Source organism: Ixodes scapularis, unplaced genomic scaffold (genome assembly GCF_016920785.2).
Source record: "Ixodes scapularis isolate PalLabHiFi unplaced genomic scaffold, ASM1692078v2 PGA_scaffold13__105_contigs__length_92229423, whole genome shotgun sequence".
Taxonomy (NCBI): domain Eukaryota; kingdom Metazoa; phylum Arthropoda; class Arachnida; order Ixodida; family Ixodidae; genus Ixodes; species Ixodes scapularis.
This window is the reverse complement of record NW_024609839.1, coordinates 6,077,107-6,099,200: the sequence shown is the minus strand read 5'-3', so window position 1 is coordinate 6,099,200 and position 22,094 is coordinate 6,077,107. Positions and strand designations below refer to the sequence as shown.

The window sequence follows — 22,094 nt, the reverse complement described above, 5'->3', positions numbered from 1 at the left end:
GAAGTACAGAACCTCTAATTTACTTTGTACTTTACTTCAAGTACTTTTTATATGTACTTTACGCAACACTGCAAACAAGCATACACTGTCTGCGAAATCAAGCTCAATCAGCGCTAAATCTCAATGTAGAAATAAGACATCCGTTGTATATCACTGACCAAAAAAAAAAAAAAAGTACAAAACAATTAGGCACACAGAAGCAGAACCAGCCATTAAAGCATATCTGTGAAAACAAGCCGCTTTATATTTGGCTAGCAGAGTTTTGCTAACGGATCAAAATATATGTACTTTCTTGTTACTATAAAATAAAAAAAATATAAAAGTAACTTCAAGAGTAATTCGCTACTTTTTACGGTAGTTAGTACCGTACTCAATTACTTTCTATTTGAGAATTTCTACTCCACTCATACTGACTTTGAGGCCAATACTCAGTAATTTAACTTAAACACTTTTTTACTAACTTGTACATGTCTGCGACCGTTAGCAAGCAGGTGGTAGACTAAACCAATTAGCTCACAGTAAAAAAAAAAACGCAGTAAAAAAAAGTACAGAAAGAAGCGTTTGCATGCGTTCTTTCCAAAGCCCATGCGAAAGAAGATCCAACCATCGCACCCCCCAGCCGGTAAGTTGAAAACTAAGCCGTCGAGACACGGCTTCCGAGATTCTTGGAGCATAGAGCCGAGAATCTCGAAGGCCAGGCTCGAGGCACCAACAACCTTTCTTCCCGTCCAACGTCCACCGTCAAACACGTTAATTTTCCAAGCCTTTGCAGTTTTGGATAAGCAGGGATGTCGACTGGCAATGTTGGAAGCGGATGTGGCCTCCTTCGCTGTCTTCGCAAGGACTTCGTGGACCCGGAGCACTTCAAACATCTATCGTTATCTGGTATTCCCTGGTACGTAAAGAAGAAAAAAATCACCAAGGCCTACCGGGACGGAGCCAGCACGAGGATCCAGGACATCCGCGGTGCGTGTGACAGACTTTGGACACTTCTGGGAGGTGATTTCAAGCACTACCGTGAGTATACCACCAACGGAGCAGTACCAAAAGAACTCTGAACGGCTATTGAGTGTGCACCGAAGGCATGTCCTGGACAGTGTCAAAGACTTGAAATCTTGTGGTGATGGGCATTGGAAATCGTGGTTTAGAACTGATGTATGGCGTGAGCCTCGGCAGTCTACTCCAAATCCACGTGGCGAAGCGTTATCACGAGGACGGAGGGACTTCTGGCTAAGGGACCAAAGCGCTGTTTAAATTTAAAACATTCGAGGATCGAAGTGTTGTCTTCCATTCATACTCTAGCCAGAATGCTATACTTAAAAGTTATACTTTAAGGTTACACTTAAAGAAACCGAGACAGGAGAAAAGGAGGGGACAAACACAACGTTGACCAGCTAGCCTGAGCCACTATCATTATTTCCAGAATGGTTAGCCGAAAAGAAAAGGCCGCTTTCGTAGATCATGCAACCAGTAGGATGGAGAAAGGAATGGGTGATACGGTACCCAAAGGTCAAAATAATCTTAAAGTTGTTGGAAACAGAAAAGTCTGGACGTTTTGCAGTTCTACCAATGGCAGTATTGAAGGAAAGAAAACTGCAATGGAATGCCTGTTTTCTGAATGGCTACGGAGCATCGGAAAGTTGAAGAGAAACATTTGTGAAGTCCTGGATGAGGATGAATTGAAGGATGTAGCAAAATTAATCACAAGCGCGACTAATCCAACTTTAAGCTTCAAGTTTTTTTGTTTTTTTTGTAAAGATCATAAGCTTGAAATGCCTTTTGTGCGGTCAGCGGTGCCAAAGTTTCTTCAACGAGGGCTCAGTTATGCATACTTAGAGAAGTCACAATCTCTTACAAATTCAAATGAAATTATTGACATTTTGGATACCCATCATAGGAGGTATTGTTTGGTGTTACCGATAAACGTTAACGACCTGTACTATTTTGTGGAAAAGACACTGTTAATGCAGAAAGTGAGAGAGTCAATGGAGCTGAATCTCGTTAAATTCCAATCGGGATCAGGTATATCGGTAGAAAGTTTCTTAACAATCCTGGAGTTTTATCTCAAGTCAACGGTGGTGGAGTATGAAGGACGTACATACAAAAAGATGGTATTTGTACAGGGTCCATCAGTCGCACCGATCTTAGCTTGAGCTTACCTAAACTCTTTGGATCGTGTACTGCACGATATCTACAGGAGTTGCCCCCAAGTATGTCAATAGTGAGAATCCTGGTATGCACGTTTAAGGAAGGTCTTTCGGAGAGTGTACAAGGTGTGATAAGATAAAAGGTTCCAGAACTGAGGTTTACAGTGAAAAACCCGGAGCAAGAAGTTCCACACTTTCCTAGATTTACGTATTCACACGAATCAAGGGATATGTTGGGAATACGGTAAAGGAAATTCGAAACTGGCTTTGCCAAGAATGAGTTGTCATACGAAAACCGTAGAGGGAGGGATTGTAAAATGGCCAAAAACGCGTTACAAAGGTCGTATGTTCCTTATATAACTGATCAGTGTAGGATAGGACGACAGATTTATCAAACGTCAATTAGACTTGTTTATCAAAAGCAGGAGAAAAACAAAACAGAAATCAAGGAACCGCTTTGCTGTAATCCCCTATTTTCGTGAGATTTCGCACAACCTGAACGCATCTGTGAAGCAGTTTGAAGCGGACATGGTCTTTAGTTTAGATTTCCGGTTAAGTAACTTGATGCCATTTCAAACAGCTGTGAGTGCAAAAAGGCGCATCGGGAGAAATCGGTATGATGCGAGAATGGTGTAGTATACATATGAAATGCCATTAGTGTGGATTTACGCATGTAGGACAGACGTCAGGCGCTGCATCAATGACAGATTAAACGAACACAAGAGAAACGTGAAGAACAATGCACGAAACTCGGAAATAGCTAAACATATTCATGAATGTAACAACTGCACGGCGCTCTTGTAGGAGACGGAAATCGTACACAAAGAGAGGAACGATGCAAAAAGAGTAGTAAGGGAGACTGGCGAATTAAATCTCTAGGCAATTGTAGAAGCCAGGCCTCGCTACAGTTCGGAAGCAATTAAAAAAGAACTTGCAAAAAATGTGATGTAATTTTTTTTTTATTTTTATGCATGCGTTGAAAAGTATAATCGGGGAACAAATTTACTGATTGTGATTGTCCAGAATGAATGTAAGGCACTCCTTTTTTTAATGGTTTCTTTTGCAGTGTTTTCTTTGTTTTGTTTCCTCCCCGACGCTGTATTAACCCAAAAACCATTTCGGGTCTTTTTTTTTTTTGTCTTTTTTTTTTTTTGGGGGGGGGGGTGCATAATTGGTGGAGAGAGTGTCTTTTGTATCAGAAGTAGGGACTGCGTTTAGAATAAAAGGGGACAATGATCCTTTTGTTAAGTTTGCAGGAGGATGGATACTGATATTTCATTCGGGCTCAGGAAAGCCGCGGTGCCGGAAAACGGGAAGTCGCCCATACCACGAAGGCCTGCGGCACCGTGTCCAATGATGATGAATTGGTATTTCACAGTCATGACTATGCTTAAATGGAGCTCGTGGGCGATGTTACGGTTGGGGTGAAGAGCGTTAGGCCCAGCTGCGGTCTTTGCGACGGTGGTCTTCGCAGAGTCGCCATGCGCTGCTGACTTCTAGCAGGCCAGCTCGAGCACCTGGCGAGGGCATGATGCGCGCCCAGCTTGCAGACGAGCCGGCCCTATTTCCGGCGACGCAGGGGGTCTTGCACCCAATGTTGGGGCTCCAGCGGTAGGCCCCGGTGTTAGCCGGGTGGCGGTCTTCGCGAAAGCGGGCCTTGAAGTCTCCCAGCTCGCGGTCGAGCTTGTAACCGAGCATCGAAGACATGGGCCACTGATTCGGCTGGCTCTCAGGGCTTCTTGCACTTCGCGCTTTGTGCGACGTACAAGGAATTCTCCTTATCTGATTTTCCATATTTCCACATGTGAAGCGACTGGATTCCAGCCACTCTATCTTTTTTTTTTTTTCGTTCTCGAAATGCCTCAAGCTCGCCATCCGTAGACTCGGTGTTTTGCAAGCCCCCCTACCCCGTCGTATGCATTCTTGCCGTGCCTCGTTCCCGAAAAGATCCACTTCGTCGTCTGGAGCTCACCGCACTGCAACTGGTGAAGTTGGTACCGGTTCTTAAAATGGGCAGCTGCTCCATCGCTAACGTAAGTGAAGCGAGAGTAGATTGGTGCGTTGTCCTCAAGGTGTGCATATTAATTTTTGACAAGGCCAAGCGTCAACGCGCAGAGTCATGAGTTATATCGTAGCAAATGGCGTCAACTTCCTCGACATTGCAACGCACGTAAAGACGCTGATTTGTTTCTCCTGCAAATGGTACGCCTCTACCTCGTCCGCAAGCACCATAGCCCAATTCTCGGCAAAGTCGAAGTGGAAATCAATAGAACCCCTTTCACAAGACTGCTTCTCGTCATGTGGCCTTTGCTTGCACGCGTCGTAGGTAGTTGCGAGGGATCCACTTTATCACAGTCTTTTGAAGCTCCTTGATAAACGCTGCGGCTCTCAGCGTCTCCTTAACTCCCCCAATTCCCATGTGGCGAAGACTGCCTCCTCATCATGTCCAATATTAAATATTTCCAACGTTAATTCTTCCGCTCTTGGGCACTGGTCGCGCTTGCCGAGGAAGAAGGGGGAAGTAGGCTGCGGACATGCACAGAGAGCCTACACAGATTCTGCAGAAAGGGAATCCCCTGTTGTATTTTTCAGCCCCACGAGACATAGCTGGAACTTGGCACAGTGCGTACAAACACACACCTCCCGGTGTGGCAAGCACTTGACCCAATCAGGTAGCCAAGATATGAGCTTTTGTGAGGCCAGTCGCAAGGCTGGGGTGAACAAGTTTGTGGACGCCGTATGCTTTGCGCAGGGACTGGGTCATGAAGCGTTTTGGAACCCTTTGGGTCTTTCGCTTGATTCTCACGCGCACAACATCTTCCTAAATCTGGCTTTGCCATCCAGCTCGCCCGTTTTGTAGTGTGCAAGCACTTCACCAACCTTGCATCTACACACCTCGCCTCCTGTGTTGCTCTACCGTGGGGAGGGGCTGTTGAGCCACCGCAGGATGAACAACTCTGGTGTCTTTTTACCATCGCTACATGCCCTTCCGGTTATGTTTACACCGCACAGGGGACGCCGCAGGTGTCGCGTATTGCTGCCTCGCATGGGTGAGATACGATCGCCTTTGCGATCGCGGATGTAACCTTCGGACTCACTTTTGGGGAGGGGGGGGGGGGGGGGGGGGGCTGCCACTTATTTTATTAGCAAGTCTGCATCAAGAAACACTTGTTTTCCTTTCACGTCTTCAATTATGCTCCGGCTTTGAGTCCATCTACGTCATCCGTTACAATGCAATAATATACCACCGGCTCTTATCTTTCCATCCACGCCACGCCTCTTATCAGTAGGGCCAAAGGCTTCCGTAACATCGCTCGGTCTTAGTGGTTCCTAGAACTAAGAATTAAATTATTTTGTCAGAGAAGTACTCATATTAAACTACTAATCTGAAAAGGTAGTACGATAAGCATCTAACCAGCCAAGTATAATATCCTGATAAGCATCGGACGCGCCGTAAAGTTCAGTATTCATTGGCAATATCAGCCACATCAGCGATGAAAACAAGTTCACGTGTTATTTATAGAGTGCTTCATGGTGCCTAAGCATTAATATGGCCAAGTACGGATACTGTGGCTAGCGTCGCTCGTGTATCACCAGTCGTGAAGTGAAGACAGAAACGCTCCTGCGGTAATTGATGCGACCACGACCTAGTTACACATTTATTTTTTGTTTAAAAAAATAATGAAACATGTTTTTGCATACTTGTAATTATCGGTCATCAAGGGCCCATCGGGTAAAATATTTTAAAAAAAATCGAGAATGATTATGTTTTTAATTGCCGTTCAAAAATCGCAAAATTTTGACTTTTCCATTTTGACGAAATTTCCGGCAACAGTAGAACGCTAATTAATTTGCTGAAAATTTACAATGCATTAAACACTTGACACAAAAAGTTTCAACTTTAGAATATGAATTTAAAGCTACTTAAGAATTCGCCGAAAAATGCCACATTATGTAAGATTTGCTCGAGATGCCAAGTTTGGCATTTTGTTTCGCTTGAAATATATGCTGAGATAAGTTAACTTTAACAAATTCTCGGAGTAAAGTATGCCTGCATTAAACGTAAAAACTGTTGACTGTGTAGAAAGCTGCAGTCTTTCTTGCTCCAGCCTTCAAAGTTGCGTCATAGCGCAGTTGGGAAAATTGTTGTTTCAACCTTCTCTCAAATGCGATTTTTCTCACGAATACAAAGTATCTTGCAAAAGTAACACCTGTCCCGTTATGTGGACAGGCTTAGCTACCAGATATAAAAATTTAATTGAAAACAAAAAATAGGCATGACACCACCATGACCGTCCTTATCTGAACACACACTCCAATTAAGCCGTACCTACGTAAAAGACAACAGCTTGTTTATATCAACATTATAAGTTCTCAGACATCAGAAGTGAAACATAATGTGCCTCAAGGTTCCATATGAGGGCCACTGTTATGTCATATATATATATATATATATATATATATATATATATATATATATATATATATAACGGGCATGGTGGCGGGAGGCCGAAGGCGTGGGTATAAAACTGAGAAGAAAAAAACCCTTAGTGAAAAACAGCAACCTGACGAAGGTTGCTGTTTTTCCTGACGAAGGCCGGAGTCCGGCCGAAACGTCAAGATTAAATCGTCCGTTGTTGCTGTTTTTCACTAAGGGTTTTTTCCTTCTCAGTTTTATTTATTTATTTATATATATATATATATATATATATATATATATATATATATATATGACATAACAAAATATTCCAAATTCTCCACATATGGTGATGTACGCTCAGGACACAAACATTTTTTAATGGAATCTGAAAAATAACTCTATAGATACAGGCCAAAGATTACCTAATGAAACTTTTAAAATGGCTCGAAAGAAGTCAAGTTTAACCTAATGTGGACAAAACGAAGTGCTTTATATTTAGCTACGTCAATAAGCAAGATAATACCATAATACAATTGAATAACATCCCCATACCTCAAGAACAAGAGTGTTTGGTTTAGGGAGCAGTTTACCTGCACGACTCATGTAACTAAACATTTAATTATCGAGATCGATCCGTTGTGTGTGCAGAATATCAAATTTAATTCCCAACTGACTCAAGAAAAACATATATTATTCCCTATTCTACTCGAAACTTTGTTATGAAATTCTTGCCTGGGGTAACAACGAATGTACTTCAGGAAAGGGTAGCAGAGATGTTGTTTCGGTCTTCGATGGGCGCCTTGTGGGTATCTACCGTCGGGGACCGGAGTAATCCTGGAAAATGTGGTACGGATACTGGTTGGCGTTGAAGACTGCTTGCTCTGGCCGAAGGACTAGGGCTAAGGGACTTGGAGGCCAAGTTGTAATGAATACAACAAACAAAACTAAACTTTACATGAAGACAGTACAAATATTGAAAAGCGTACGGCTTACGTAGTTAAGCAGTTGCAAAAACGGACGAATCAGCGTCAAGTGTCCTCCCCCGCACGGTGAATACGGCGGCTATGACGCAGAGCAGGGGCTGCCGCGCACGACACAAGTGATGCGGACAGTCCGTTTGATCGGGACATTTGTCCAATCCAATCAGGGTCTAGGTAGAATCCACTCTCAACCAATCGGACGGGCAAAACCCCCTTCGCCAGGAGGCCAAAAGGTCAGCTCCCAAGGACAGGTCACACGGCAAGAGCCCAAACACGAGCCCTGGTTTCTTTGTGGTCGGAGAGAACCGCCAGGGCGTGCCTCGCGGGGAAAACCGTCCCTCGGAGTGTGAAACCAATACACGACACACAAAGATCACCTCGGGGGGGATTCACCCGATGCTGCGTCTCCGTTTGTACGTAAGCCTCTACCGCGCTCGGGACCCCCGCAGCCAGCCCCCACAACCAGTGTAACTTGATCCGCGGTCTCGCCGGTGTGGCCTGCGCCCGAGACTCGCGTCCATGGCACTTGGTCTAGTTTACGAAGCGGCCTGCCCGTTGACATGTGCAATTAGGGGTTATGCTGGCTGGCTAGGTCATCCCAGCCCCCCACTTGGAGGGCAGTTTCTTCACGAACCGTTGTATGTTTAAAGGAGCTGTGCAACAGTTTCAGTGCTTTGCTTAAATAATTTGGGAGTTGGTGTCTCGACCTTTCTGAAGTAGAGAACAAAAAACCGCTTTTGCCTGCATGTCCTAGTTTTTATTTTAAAAAAGAACAAAGATTGAGGTTTTCGGCGCCTTCCGAGTCACGTGCGCGGTGACGTCAATGGGGTTGGCGTGGGGTTCCGGAGGAGGTCTCTCTCTGAAGCCGTCCATGAGCACCGAGAAGTCATCCGCTCGCGACCGCGTGACACGTGCTGGAGGGCGCAGCGCCAACAATATGGTGAAAGGAGGAAAGTCTCATCCGGGTCCGGTCATACCCGTCCGGCTCTGTCCCTCTCCCTATCCGGCTTCTGGCGGCTGTTCGCGGTAGCAGAGAGAGCTGACGGTTTTGTGGACCTAGGATAGATGGCGCCAAAAAAACTCCGTAGAATAAAAGTTTTGTCGATGATACCAGGTTTCTGACGCATTTATATATATATATATTGGAACGACAAGATTAAGGTTACCTTTTATCGAGCAGGTATTCGCACAACTTGCTATCTTTCTACAAGACCCCCATTGACGTCACGCCGCGTGTTTCTCACGGCCGCCGCTCGGGGAATATTCTAATTTTTGTTTTGCAATTACGCGGCGAAATCGCCACATTTTGAAGGAAGGAGATGTGTTTTCTGTCTTTTGTGACAAGGTGAACAATGTCAAAAGTAGAAAACGCCAATTCTTTCAACGTCAAAATCGTTGACAGCTCCTTTAAACAGCAAAATAAGGGATAGCTTCTTTTTTTTTTTTTTTTCGATTTTACCTACCATTTTCTTTTAATGCTAAAATTCCAAACCGTAAATATACGTAATCTCCGTCATATTTTCATACTGTTCAGTCCTTTCCCCAGAACGCAATCGCTCTCGGGGAGGAGAAACCAACAGTCACATTGGCCACTTTACGATAGGAGCTTACGGTTCAGACCAGCGTTCCAACATGACTATCCGCACGTCGATCGATTGCAGCTAATCCCTCAATGGTCTAAAACTCTTTAGTGTAAAGCGGAATGCCAACCTGTGACACCTCGCCTCCCCTGATCACGGACCGACCAGCGGCATCAATGCTCGACAGCTCATCTTGTTGTTACACCACTGACACGCAAACATACGGTCACATCGCTGATAATTCCAGTATTCTGTTCACAACGCACAACACTGCCATCGCGTGTTGCTGCTATGTTGCTGACTCGCAGAAATACAGAACCACGTTGACTGCCGGTTGCACTCGGCATCGGAAAACAGGATCGAACTCAGCACAGAAGGCACCCAGGTACCCGGCAGCAAAACCTGTCTGTCTTGGACGCGAGTCCAGTGTACGTAGCGTTGCTGGCACTGCTCCGGAACTTCGCTGTTTCCAGGGGCTTCGTTTGCTCGTTTGATAAAATTAGTGGTAAAAACGTCAATGCAACCGAAATGCTCTGCATGTTTCGACAGGGAGACGGAATTACAGGCGGCCTTCGCTGCCGCTGAAGCTCAATCACCTCAACAGCTATTTATTAAACAACGTGCGCGACGTGCTCGAAGAACGAAACCGAAAGAAGATGAGTCGGGAGGGCTTTTGTTCCGTCTGCCTGGAGAAGGAGAAAAACGTCTCGTTCCTCCCTTCTTATCGTATGCGCTTGGGGGTGCGTCAGTAGAAGGGAGGAAAATGCGCCGTTGCTAGCTTTTTCCTCCCTATTTTCTTACAGTGTATACGCGGCGTCGCTTCTAACAGCGCACTAGCGGTGCTCTTGCCAAGTGGTCGAAGCAGAGAGCAAGACAGCTTCTAGACAAGGCCTTGTCAAACAAACAATACGCTAACCATGTATCTGAGGAGGGTATACACCGCGTCCGTTTGCAAGGAATGGTTTTAGTTTTTGGCGCCTTCTGGGACCCGCGAATCTTTTACGCTTGATCCATGTCTGCAGTGACAAGAGGTTGTCACGAGGCGCTTTGTGTGACCATACACCCTTCGACTTAGCAGAATGAGTGCTTTGAGGATGCTTTTGCGTACTTTTGCAGTCGTCTCCGCGTTTGATAACGTTAGCAGGTTTATGCTCCTTTTTTTTTTTTTCAGTGACACAATGTGGCTGTTAGTTACCTTTTGTTTTTTCGCCTTTAGGAATTAGAGGAACGGAATGGTGAAGTTCAGCCATTGCAGGAGTGGGAATGGGCCCAGAGTCTTCATTCCGAGGAGTTGAAAGGAATGGAATTGTCAGAAACTCTAATTCCTCGAAATGGAATTGAAATGAAAGGGAGGTGCCCATTCCGCAACACTGATTTCGACATTTTTAGAGTATACACTCAATAATTTTAATAAAAACAGCTGAACCTAAAAAAAAAAAATTGTAGAGATAGGAGAAAAGACATTCGATCGCTGGACTACCAACAACTTATTAAACCTCCGCTTCTTCTTGTACGGGTGTTGCTACTGCTTTTGTTAAGGCTTTTTTTTTTTTTTTCGTTCATTCTGTTTAGCGGTCTTTTCTCCTATATTTTCTGTAAGTTGAGCTGGTTCCACTAAACATGTACAACCAACTAGCTCAGCTCATACCCCTCGTACAGTAGATAAATATGTGCGAATACTGAAACAGCGCAGTGTAGTCCACTCTTAAAAACCAGGTGCCTTTCCTTTGACTGGGGAAGTCGTGAAGGGCGCTATTCGATTCTAACCGGTAATCACGCAAACAAATATGGCAGCGCACAAAGGGCGATTCTGGTCTATAGACCATGGTACGTCACGGCGGTGTTCCAGCCACGTGTGCACGAATGAATCGGGAGAGTGCGCCAACTGACTCGCGATTGAGTGCAAGCCAAGAAGAACAATAGAAACCTTTTCAGCGCACACCCAGAGCGACGAGGGAAGTTTTTCCGGCTAGAGAATAGAGTGCTCGACGGCATCTCAAAGGGGAGACGCAAATCTATTTTACGCGAGTCGCGCGTCCGCCCGAAAGATTGGGGAATAAAGGGCTCAGACGAGAAATAGAGTGCTTACTCGCGCGCATGAAAGAAGCCGTCAACGAACCAGCGCTCAGCAACTTGCTTTGGGAAAGGCGACAACTCCGTTTACCTCCACAGTGGCCATTCCTGCCGATCTGGATGAGCATCGCACCGGGTCTTGGACCACAACGGGGCTGACCAACTTCCCGCCGTCTAAAGAAACCCGCAACCATTAGGGGGGAATTCGGAACAGCTTGTCGAGTCATGATTGGCGCCTTTTCATGGAGAGGGTAAACAGGCCAAAAGACGCGCTAGCCCTCTGTCGGCTCCCAGACTAAAGGCTAGTGCGTAAATCACAGAGGCCTGTTTACTAACCTTCGCCCCCTGTCTGACCAGGGCGACATCCATAAGCTGGGAAATTGGCTGGTTGACTTACTAAACAAGGTTTTCAGAACAGGCCGGCGTCAGAAGTGCGCAGAACAAAGGGCGGCTGTCATCTCCGACTGGTGGCCGTCGTCTCGCTCTCCAGCCTCCCTCTTTCGGGGAGCGTCTCAATGCGCGCCACCCACACGCCGACAAAGCGACCGATCTCTTCCTTCTACTGCTTGCAAACTCCTCGAACGTATTGTTCATAAACATCTTACAGAGTTCATCGAACAAAATGGCCTACGCAAGACAACATGGATTTCGAAGGAAGTTATCGAGTATCACCCAGTTATTTGAAGCGACTCATTATTTCGGATCTGTTTTAAATGAACGTGGTCAAGTAGATGTGACGTCAATTGATATGTCAAAAGCATTTGACCGAGTCACACACTCGAAGCTGCTAAAAACAAATATTGGATTTAGGGGTAAGTACGCCTATTGTTTCTTGGATCAAATCTTCCTTGTCAAACAGATTTCAATTTGTTGAGATCGCGGGGGAAACTTCCACGATACTGCCAGTCACTTCCTCAGGGCTCGGTTTTGGGGCCCATTTTGTTTCTTGAGTATAGAAATGAGATTGCAAATGGAATTCATCCAACTGTTCAAGTCCGACTTTTTGCAGTCTAATGTATATAAAAGTTCATTCACAAAGGTACTAAATGTTATCAAATGACTCGTTAATGACTATGCACTCACAAATAGGATATGAAGATAAATCTTGAAAACAACTTTTGTAACAATCACAAAGAAAAGGTCGCCTAAAATATTTCCGTATTCCTATAAAGGTGCATTTTGCAACAGTCCGAAACTTTTAAATAATTAGGGGTCACAATTTCCAACGATCTAAACTGGAAGGTACATTTATAGAATGTCTGTAGTGCGGCTTTGGGAACAACGCGTCAAGTTAAATTGTCTCCGTATAAGACTAGTTCGATCATCTCTTGAATACGCGTACGTGATCTAGGATCCACATGACAAGTATCAGAACAACCTGAGCGTATCCAACGGCGTGCAGAAAGATTCCTTTATTCAGAGTATCACCGCACGGAATCGGTAGCAGTATTGCATTTACTTGCCAATGTTCCGAAATTGGAACGTGTGAAACTTGATTTCTTGGTTCTCTTTCGGAATATACCTTTGTTTTTAATTTTTGTTTTCGCATACTGTTCAATGACTGTGGAAAACACCGAAATTTTAGCTTCTACTATTTTTCATTTAAAAAAAATTGAATCTGTGTTTGTGAAATTACACATTTTGGGTTTTTTTCATAGCCAATTGTGGGTTGCGTCATTTCGTAAGAAAAAATGGCGTTCAAATGAACAAAGCAGATTTAAAATAAAGGGAAGTCATTGGCGATCATGTGATAAAAAAATGAATAACCAAAGCCTGTCCGTCTTTCACTGGCACTGAGTTTTTTGCAAACGTTCCGTTTTTGGAGCATTGGCACTTGACAGTAGCAAAATTCAACGTAAACTGGAGCCTGCACTTCGGCATAGTATTTAGTCTTGTTGGTAGCGCCCCCTGTGCGGCGGTAGGCAGAAACTTGAATGGCAGCTTTCCTTGTCGTTCTTTTGAGATTGTTCAGCACGAGTAAGCCGCGGCGTCCACGTGCAGTACGTGGCAATCTCACCACTTGTCAATATAAGTAGAGAACAACCTTATGGCTTACTTTTTTGTGGTGGCACACTTCCTTACCGTGCAATAATTCTCCTCTTAGGACGTGGCTTAACGCTTTCTTACTTCGGAGGCTGCAGTTGAGCTTTTGTTCAGCCTTTCCAATGAAGAACGCGAATATGCATCTATATGCCAGTTGCCACCTGACGAAGATGGCAACATTACTGACGAAGAGCACGTGAACGAAAAAGACCTATCTGAGGTTGTTCCTGCTGATGTTTCTGGTCGAAGTCATGCAGTGCAGCGATGATGACGTTGATGCTCCGGAAGTCTCGAGCCACAGCGGAAGAGACGCGCGAGGAAAACCCGTGAGGAAACGGTACCTCAGCGTGTGCAAGAAAAGCGCACAAAGCTTCTACCAAGGCGGGGAACAAGATCCCTTCTAATAGAGCGGTATTAAGTCAACATTCTACGTTCCACAAAACACTTGCCAACCCTCGGCCGTTGGTAGAGGAGTTTCCTTAGCTTGCAAACATGAACCCCCTTTTGCTGTTGAGCAAAATTATTTCTCCTGAATACCTTTTCGCTGAAATGACAACAAGGTATGGACTCCACAAAGAGACCGAGTTGGACGTCACAGCAGCAGATATTGGGCAGTTTTTGGGTCTCTTCTCACTCCGTTCCCTCCGAAGACTCTTACTGGAGTACCTTTGTATGCCTTTAGTGGCGACAGTGATGCCCGGCACTAGGTTCAGGCAACTGAAAAGATTTTTTCACATTGTGGACAACATTCAGTTAAAAGCAGGTGAGCAGATGGCGAAGATTCAGCCATTTTACGACGAGATTTCAAAATGTTTCCTCCAGTTTGGAGTGTTCCACGAAAGCCTCAGCATCGACGAGGCCATTGTGCCCTAGTATGGCCACCACACGTGCAAAATGTTCATACGCAGGAAGCCCATTAGATTTGGCTATAAGATATGGATGATGTGCTCTCCATATGGGTATCCCTGTGCGATGGAGATATATTACGGAAGAAAGGGAAGGATGAAAAGACTCACCTCGAGCTCAGGGCGGTTAGCAAGAGGGTATCTTTCCTGTCTAGCCCTGAGCAACATCAGGTCTACTTCGACAACTTTTTTCATCTCTTACGGTCTCCTGACGAAACTGGCTGACGAAGGAATAAGAGCGACGGGGAGTGTACGAGAAACAAGAAATGGTAGTTGTGTGCTGAGGAGCCAGAAAGACATCGCTAAAGAGGAGAGAGGAGCTTTCGACTACAAGTGTGACGGTTGTGGGATTTCCCCTTTGGGGGGGTTACCACTTAGAAACACAAAAGGTTCTTTGGGTCCGGATAAAGACGTGTTTATTGACTGCAATGCCAACACGCTTCGCTCTTAGACAATGAAAAGTCTGGGCGCTGGCTCAATTGCCAGTATCACCCGGTCGGTTTCCCGCGCTGCCGCATTAGACAGATTCACGGGAAGTCGGAGGCCCACAAAGAAAAACCGAGCTCCGTGGAGCCAGGGCCTCCGCCGACGAGAGCCCCTGGCCCACCTTCGGGGCCAGCTTATGTAGCCTCGGAGAATGGACGCGCCCGGGGAGGCCACTAGCAGTCGCGTCCATTATAACTCTCAAGGGTGTGCCGAAGGCGCGTTCACCCAAATGGGCAAGGGAGAACCGGCCCCTTCGGGGAATTCGGCCTCGTGGTTCCTTGTATCCGGGAGGCCGACGCCATTGGTGACGACGACTCCCACGGCCTGCTTGAAGCTAGGCCTGGATAGGGATAGAGGGAACCCAATGGTTCCCACACTCCCCCCTTCTCAAGGCTAAGGTAGGCCTAAAAATAAAATGGCCTACCGGCACGTTGGGCGCCAGATGTGGGATTTCCCCTTTGGGGGGGGGGGGGGGGGGGGGGGGGGGGTTACCACTTAGAAACACAAAAGGTTCTTTGGGTCCGGATAAAGACGTGTTTATTGACTGCAATGCCAACACGCTTCGCTCTTAGACAATGAAAAGTCTGGGCGCTGGCTCAATTGCCAGTATCACCCGGTCGGTTTCCCGCGCTGCCGCATTAGACAGATTCACGGGAAGTCGGAGGCCCACAAAGAAAAACCGAGCTCCGTGGAGCCAGGGCCTCCGCCGACGAGAGCCCCTGGCCCACCTTCGGGGCCAGCTTATGTAGCCTCGGAGAATGGACGCGCCCGGGGAGGCCACTAGCAGTCGCGTCCATTATAACTCACAAGGGTGCGCCGAAGGCGTGTTCACCCAAATGGGCAAGGGAGAACCGGCCCCTTCGGGGAATTCGGCCTCGTGGTTCCTTGTATCCGGGAGGCCGACGCCATTGGTGACGACGACTCCCACGGCCTGCTTGGAGCTAGGCCTGGATAGGGATAGAGGGAACCCAATGGTTCCCACACGGTGCGGTATACGTATGCAGATGGCACGACAACGCAGTGGTCACAGTTGCCTCTGACCATCTCAGCCATGAGCCGGTTTGTACTGCAAAGCGCTTTTCACGACGCTGCAAGAGAAAGGTAGACATTGCGCAACCATATCTGATAAAAAAATATAACGAAGGCATAGGAGGTGTGGATGTTATGGACCGCCTCCTTGGTAGCTACCGCCCAAGGCTTAGAAGCAGAAACTGGTGGTGGAACCTTTTCAGCGATGGTCTCAACATGACTGTAGTCGCAGGATGGATCCTTCACTGCGAACTCCACAAGGGCAGAGATGCCGCCATGATGCACCTAGCTTTCAGGCGGGACGTCGCCATGTCCCTGCTCTACCTGAAGCAGAAACTCGCCCTGCGACCTGGACCTCGGGTTCATCCCAGCATCGCGGAAAGGAAGAGTGACGGTCACTACATTGTCTCAGCTACACAAAGAAGGTGCGCGGAGTGCAAAAAAAAAAAAAAGACACTATTAAGAAATGCCACCAGTGCGAAAAGTGGCTGCACAAGAATTGCTTTGCAGCTTACCACGGCTTGTGATTGTGAAGCGCTGACTGCCACGTAACACATACATTGAATAAACATATTTTCCAAGCATTCTTTTCTATCTTTATAGTTTTCGAAGCCCTTGCAAGTAGCTAAAAGGTTCTCTTCAGATAACAGAATCAATTCCCATTTTACACACAATAAATGTGGTTTCAGACGACACTTGCATTTTGTTTACTGGAAATGCCAATGTTCCAAAAATGGGACATGCAAAAAAACATGCCTAGTGATTGTTAATTTGGCTATATTTTTTTTATAGTTAATTCAGAAGCAATATGTGAATTATCAACAGCCATTGTATTCTGTCGAATATTGCGTAATAGTGCGGCGTTTACAAGGTCAAAAAAAGCAAGGCCGCCAAACTTGGGTCAGCGGAAAAACATTGGAAGTTTAAAAATGTTTCTATCAACTCTAGAATGGGCATTCTAACATCAGTTCGAGTGACTCTATACAGCTTCCTGGTAAAGGGTCCCCGAGAGTTAAGAACCAGTTGGGAGTCAAGCCGCATTTCCGAAATCTCGATGTACATGATGGGCAAAACACGTCAAAACGCGGACCACGAAGAGCAACATACACAACAGGACAATGCTCCACTCGCAACTGAAAAAAATTAATAAAGGAAACAAAGACATAGCAAAACATACACAGTACATATACATATACATTTTAAGATACTGGGTATGTTTTCTTATGTCTTTGTTTCCTTTATTAATTTAATCTATCTTTTTAATCTATCTATCAACAGTATTAAGCCAAGATTAGCTCCGAGAGCAATCTTTTTTCTTATTTCGCGGGGAGGAATGCGTAGAAAAAAGTCCCTTTGCAGTCCGAGGGGCGCGTTGGCGGCGCTTGGGGCTCGCACGGCCGCCACTCCAGGAAATTAGCTGCCGGCCAAACGATCTCCTCGATAACCCTTAGACTAACCTCATTAGTGCCTTCGAACAAATTGGGGAACAATTAGAAGCTACTCACAGACGATTCGAGCGAGAGTTCCGACTCAAACTGCGCTAAAACATAAAAACCAACAATACTTCCACTTCCAATTGTGCCAAGTCGTTGGTAGATTTCAATAATTAAAGACATCTCGAAGCGCGTTATCTACCCCGTGATCGGATGAATGTGGTCACCGCGACATCGAATTTGGCTCTCACGAATAATCGTTAGCGGGTAGATTGCTCGCAAACGCGAGAAAACAACCTCTGCTACGGAGCGTCATTCGCCGACCAAAAGAAAACGACAAAACACTCATCTGTTAACGGAACCGAAAACCGAAAGAACAGGTCGCCGTCTCGTGAAAGCCGAGTGCTGCGGCGAGTAAAGTAAAAGGCCATTATGGGTAGCATTTTTGGATATCAAAGGGGCATATAACAATGTGAATCAGGAAAAACTCTGCGACCAACTGAAGAGATATAGGCTAGGGGGAGCCGTGGCTAAGTTTCTAGAACGGGTTTATACGGAGAATAGGGTGGTTATAACACGGGAAGCCGAAACTACAAGAGTAGCAGCAATAAAAAGAGGACTTACGGTAGACAGGGTTGCCCACTGTCTCCCCTGCTCTTTATGATAAACCTCAGTAAGATGGAAAAAAGATTAGAGCAGTGCAACCTAGGTTTTCACCTGGCCTACAGGGACGAAGGACAAAACGCCAATCAAGCATTGCCAGGGTTAATGTGTGCAGACGACATTGTACTCGTATCCAGAAAGTCGTGAGACAATACAGGAACAGATTAGGATTTGCAGCAGGGAAAGAGACAGTTGAGGACTAAATTTCTGCAGGGACAAGTCGGGAATATTAGTTTTCAACGGCGAGAAGGGGGAACCGCTGGAGATACAGGACAAAGTGATAGAACACGTAGAAAAGTACAAATATCTGGGAGTACGGTTAAGTGAGGGAAGAAAGTATCTGAAGGACCATGAAGATATTGTAATAAAGAAGGGGCAACGAGATTCAGCTATCATGAAACACAGGGCATTATGTAACTATAATAGATATGACGTCGTTAGGGGTGTATGGAAGGGAGTCATGGTCATGGTGCCAGGAGTGTCATTTGGGAATGCGGTATTGTGCAAGAGGTCAGAAATCCAGGCAGGTTTAGAGATACAGCAAAGGAGTGTGGGTGGGTTGGCATTGGGGGCACACTGGAATACGCCAAATGAGGGAGTACAGGGGGATATGGGATGGGCATCTTTCGAGAGTGGAGAAGCGATCAGAAAATAAAGTTTGAACAAAGACTAGTTGCAATTGAGGATACACGGTGGGCAGCGAAAATGTACTATCGCGGACAATATGAGCTGAAACAGCGCTCCGGCCTGTACACGGTACTACCTGCGCCGCCTGTCGCATCGCTCCCTAAACACGGCGCACCCTGAGGCCGAGATAAATTCTCACTTGCGGTCACTGCGCCGCTGCTGCCGCCAGCCTCTGCAATGCTAGCAAAACGGTAACCAAGCGTGCCTTCGCACGCTTGGATACCGACCAAGAATCGGCGCTGTGTGGATGTGTTCTGCGAGTGCAACGTGCGCGAAGCCGTATGTGCCTCTGGATCAGCGTCTTACATTACTCTGACGACTGTATACTTGCGGCACTCGCGGTCCAGAAACGAGCTTAATCGAGCGTCCAGTAGCGACGGAAGAGGGGGGGAAGGTACGTCACTTTTTCGTCCTCAGACGATTTACAGAATACTGCGCAAAACAACTCCTCATCACTGATCAGTGCTGGCTCATTATCCACCTACTTAACTGCACTTGACGTTTGAGCGCGGCTCGCCGAATTGTGATTGGTCAACAGATTGCACACGACCATATGGGCCGGGCTTGAAAGATTTTCATTCTCGCCGACTTGTGCTTTTGCCTTCGAAAACTCTCCTTGCTCCACAGCTTTGCTCTATTCGTGCTCCCATGTGATTTATTAGAGCAGATTTGGAACATAGCCATGGTTAATAGTACATAAGAACACGTACAGATCCCCCCACCCCTTCTATTGATAGCAACTCACCCGAACAGTTGGACGATCCAGAACTCCGTGGCCGATATATATATAAATGATCTTAAGGCATCTACGCGCGACACACGTCCAGAACTTTGGTACGGCGTCGATTCTTGATCGGTATCCAAGCATGCGAAGGCACAAAGATGCAGCACTCGGCGTGCCAAGGAAGCTTTGATCACGCCGCGAGACCGGCGACACTTGCTTTCGACGAGTTGTACCGTTAGATACGGTTTCACGCACATTGCACTCGCAAAACACATCCACACGGCGTCGATTCTGGGTCGGTATCCAAGCGTGCGAAGGCACAGAGACACGGCACTTCGGCGTGCCAGGGAAGCTTTGAACACGCCGCGAGACCGGCGAAACTTGCTTTCGACGGAGTTATGCCTTTTTCCTGCGGCACGGCGCTTTAGTAAAAATTTCCACGTGTTCTCAACGGCAAGTATCATGCCTCACACAGGATCTTAGGCGCGCCAGTTCGAGCGTCTTCGGCGAATGACGACGAACGAGTGGAAAACGTGCCTATAGCACGCTGGAAAACCGCAGCACAACGCTAGCAAACCGAACAAGTTTACCATGAAGATGGTCGTCCGATGGCCGCACTCGCGGAGCGGGGATGCGCGATCCAGCAGTTGTCACTGATATCACTGACTGCAGCGCGCGCGAATGAAGTCACCGGACGGCCACCTTGCTCGTAGACGATTTGCAGTTTTGCTAGCATTGCAGAGGCTGGCGGCAGCGTGCTGTAGACACGTTTTCTAATCATCCATCGCCATTCGTCAAACAAGTTTTTTAAGGCCCCTTGTAACCATTGAGACTTGCCGCTGTAAACACGTAGAAAATTTTACGAAAGCGCAGTGCTTTCGTAAAAAGCAAATGACGTATAGTCGGTGACTGGTCAAGAACGAAGTGAAAGCTCCTTTCACCTCTTTTTGCTTTAGCAGTGCGAACGCTGGAAAGGAGGCGACCCCCTCTCCACCGTTCGCACTACTGAAGTGGAACGAGGTGGGAGGAGCTTCCACTTCGTTCTTGACCTGTCACCATGGAGAATAGTACTTCTAACCTCCTTGCCTGTCACCGACTGTAGTGTCTTTTACCAAGGCTTTTTAATGCGAAATCACTCATTATCCCGAAATAGTCAGAATTGAGCGGAGTTGCCCTTTAATAAACACAACCAAAGGAAAAAAAAGAAAACTTGAGATGTAGAAATCCGTCGAAGACGTCAGAGAGAATGCGCAAGCGAAGAGAAATATTTTGTACTTCCAGAAGAGAACGAGACAAGCTCGCTACGAGTGAAATTTGGTTAGGATACTTCCACGTCGAGTTGCCGTTCCATTTAATATTCCTCGTTTCAGTGTGCACTTTAATTGCTTTTCTTTGTCGGATTGCCCTCTTTGCAAAGCTTTGAAAAGATACGAATAAAAAACAATAAAACACCGGCTCTGACGCCAGTTATGTCGGCCGCTGAAGGCAAAACTAAGTTGTTTCGAGCAAGCAAACGTTCCCTGCCGTCGCTCTGTGTAGTTGACATATACCCGGAGTTGTCGCGGACAAGTCCAATAAATCAAGTTTCCATGCCAGTTTAGAAAAAGAAAGGGAAAAAAAGAAACAGAAAACATTGTCAAGCAACAAACGAAACGCGGACGCCATCTCGAAAGCAGACGACACACAGCTACCACACCGGGAGCAGACGACACGCACGCGAACCCCGAAAAAACGAACAAAAAGTGATAAAACAGTTCAGCCCTTTTCGGCCTTTTTTTTTTTTTATTATTATTACTATTACTTGCAAAGCGAAAGGAAACTACATTTTTTGTATATGCACCCTTCCGCAAAAGTCACAATGAAGACCCCTCAGTTTTCATTTATTTCTGCTCGTATCCAAAAAGCGAGTAAAAGAAGAAAAATAAGCCTAACGAAGTAATGCAAGCGCACGGAGATTCGAACAGTAATAATCCTGATGAGTTTATTCTTCACCTGCATTCTTTTCCTCGCCTCACAGGTTTCTCCAGCTCGAAACACTTCCAACACGAACAAGAAACTCGGACTATGGGAAACTCAAGTAGTATACGTAAAAAACGGCGTCATATTATCATTCGCGTCGGCTGACCAACCGACACTACGCGTCGACGATCGTCAAAGCACAGTCCGTCGCACAGATCATTTGGCGGAGGGAAAAATCTACGCTCGTTCCGCTCACAGGCGACGACCGAAAACTGCGTCCGTCGCGAGTCTCGGACGTAAGCCGCGATCGCGCTGCATCGTACGAAATCCCGACGGTCGGCAACACCAAATCCACAGGTAGTTTCCGTCGATACGTCGTTGACATGCCAGCAAGCGAGAAGAAACCAATGCCCGGAGAAAAACAAAAAGTATAAAAAGTGCCGTGTCGTGTGGCACGCTTTCGGGCGCCCACGGCGACTACCAGCCGTACGAAGTACACAAGCGTCGTCGGTCGGCGTGGTCCAGGAGAAACAGGGTTGAGAAAAATGCACTTACCGCTTCTTTAAAACCGCACTTTTTTCCTGGAGACGCTCGCTTCCTCCGACATGACAAGTCACACAAACACACACATACACGCACACACAAACACAGACAGCAGGGAGCACCGAATCAAGAGCCAGGCAGCGCGGCAGCTACTGCTAACGCCGTCTGCCCAGCGAGTTTCCTGGGGAAGCGTACCCACTGAAAACCCGATGCGAGTTGTTTCCGTTCGCTTGATTTCTCATCGTCTTTCATTTTCTCGCTGTTTGTTCTCTGTGTCGGCGATCTTGGCGCCGCCCGACGAACCGCCCTCCGGGGAACTTTGTCGGCGACAACTTTCGCGTAGCCTGTAAGCTTTCGGAACGCGGAGATGAATTAAGAATGAAACGAAGGAATGTTGTCGAGAGTTTCCCCCAGTTTGCGAA

The 22,094-nt window shown here is 46.5% G+C and overlaps 1 protein-coding gene across 2 annotated transcripts in view; it reads right to left on the bottom strand.

Moving 5' to 3' along the window:
* The window catches only part of LOC8040054, a 921,389-nt gene extending 899,545 nt beyond the window's left edge, over positions 1-21,844 (bottom strand). Inside the window, exon 1 of one of the 2 annotated variants that reach the window (XM_040211831.3) lies at positions 21,685-21,844. The gene's annotated coding sequence lies outside the window, so the exon portion shown is untranslated. The remainder of the gene's footprint in view (positions 1-21,684) is intronic. The other variant, XM_040211829.2, reaches the window with a different exon arrangement.
* Between the last annotated feature and the right edge of the window lie 250 nt (positions 21,845-22,094).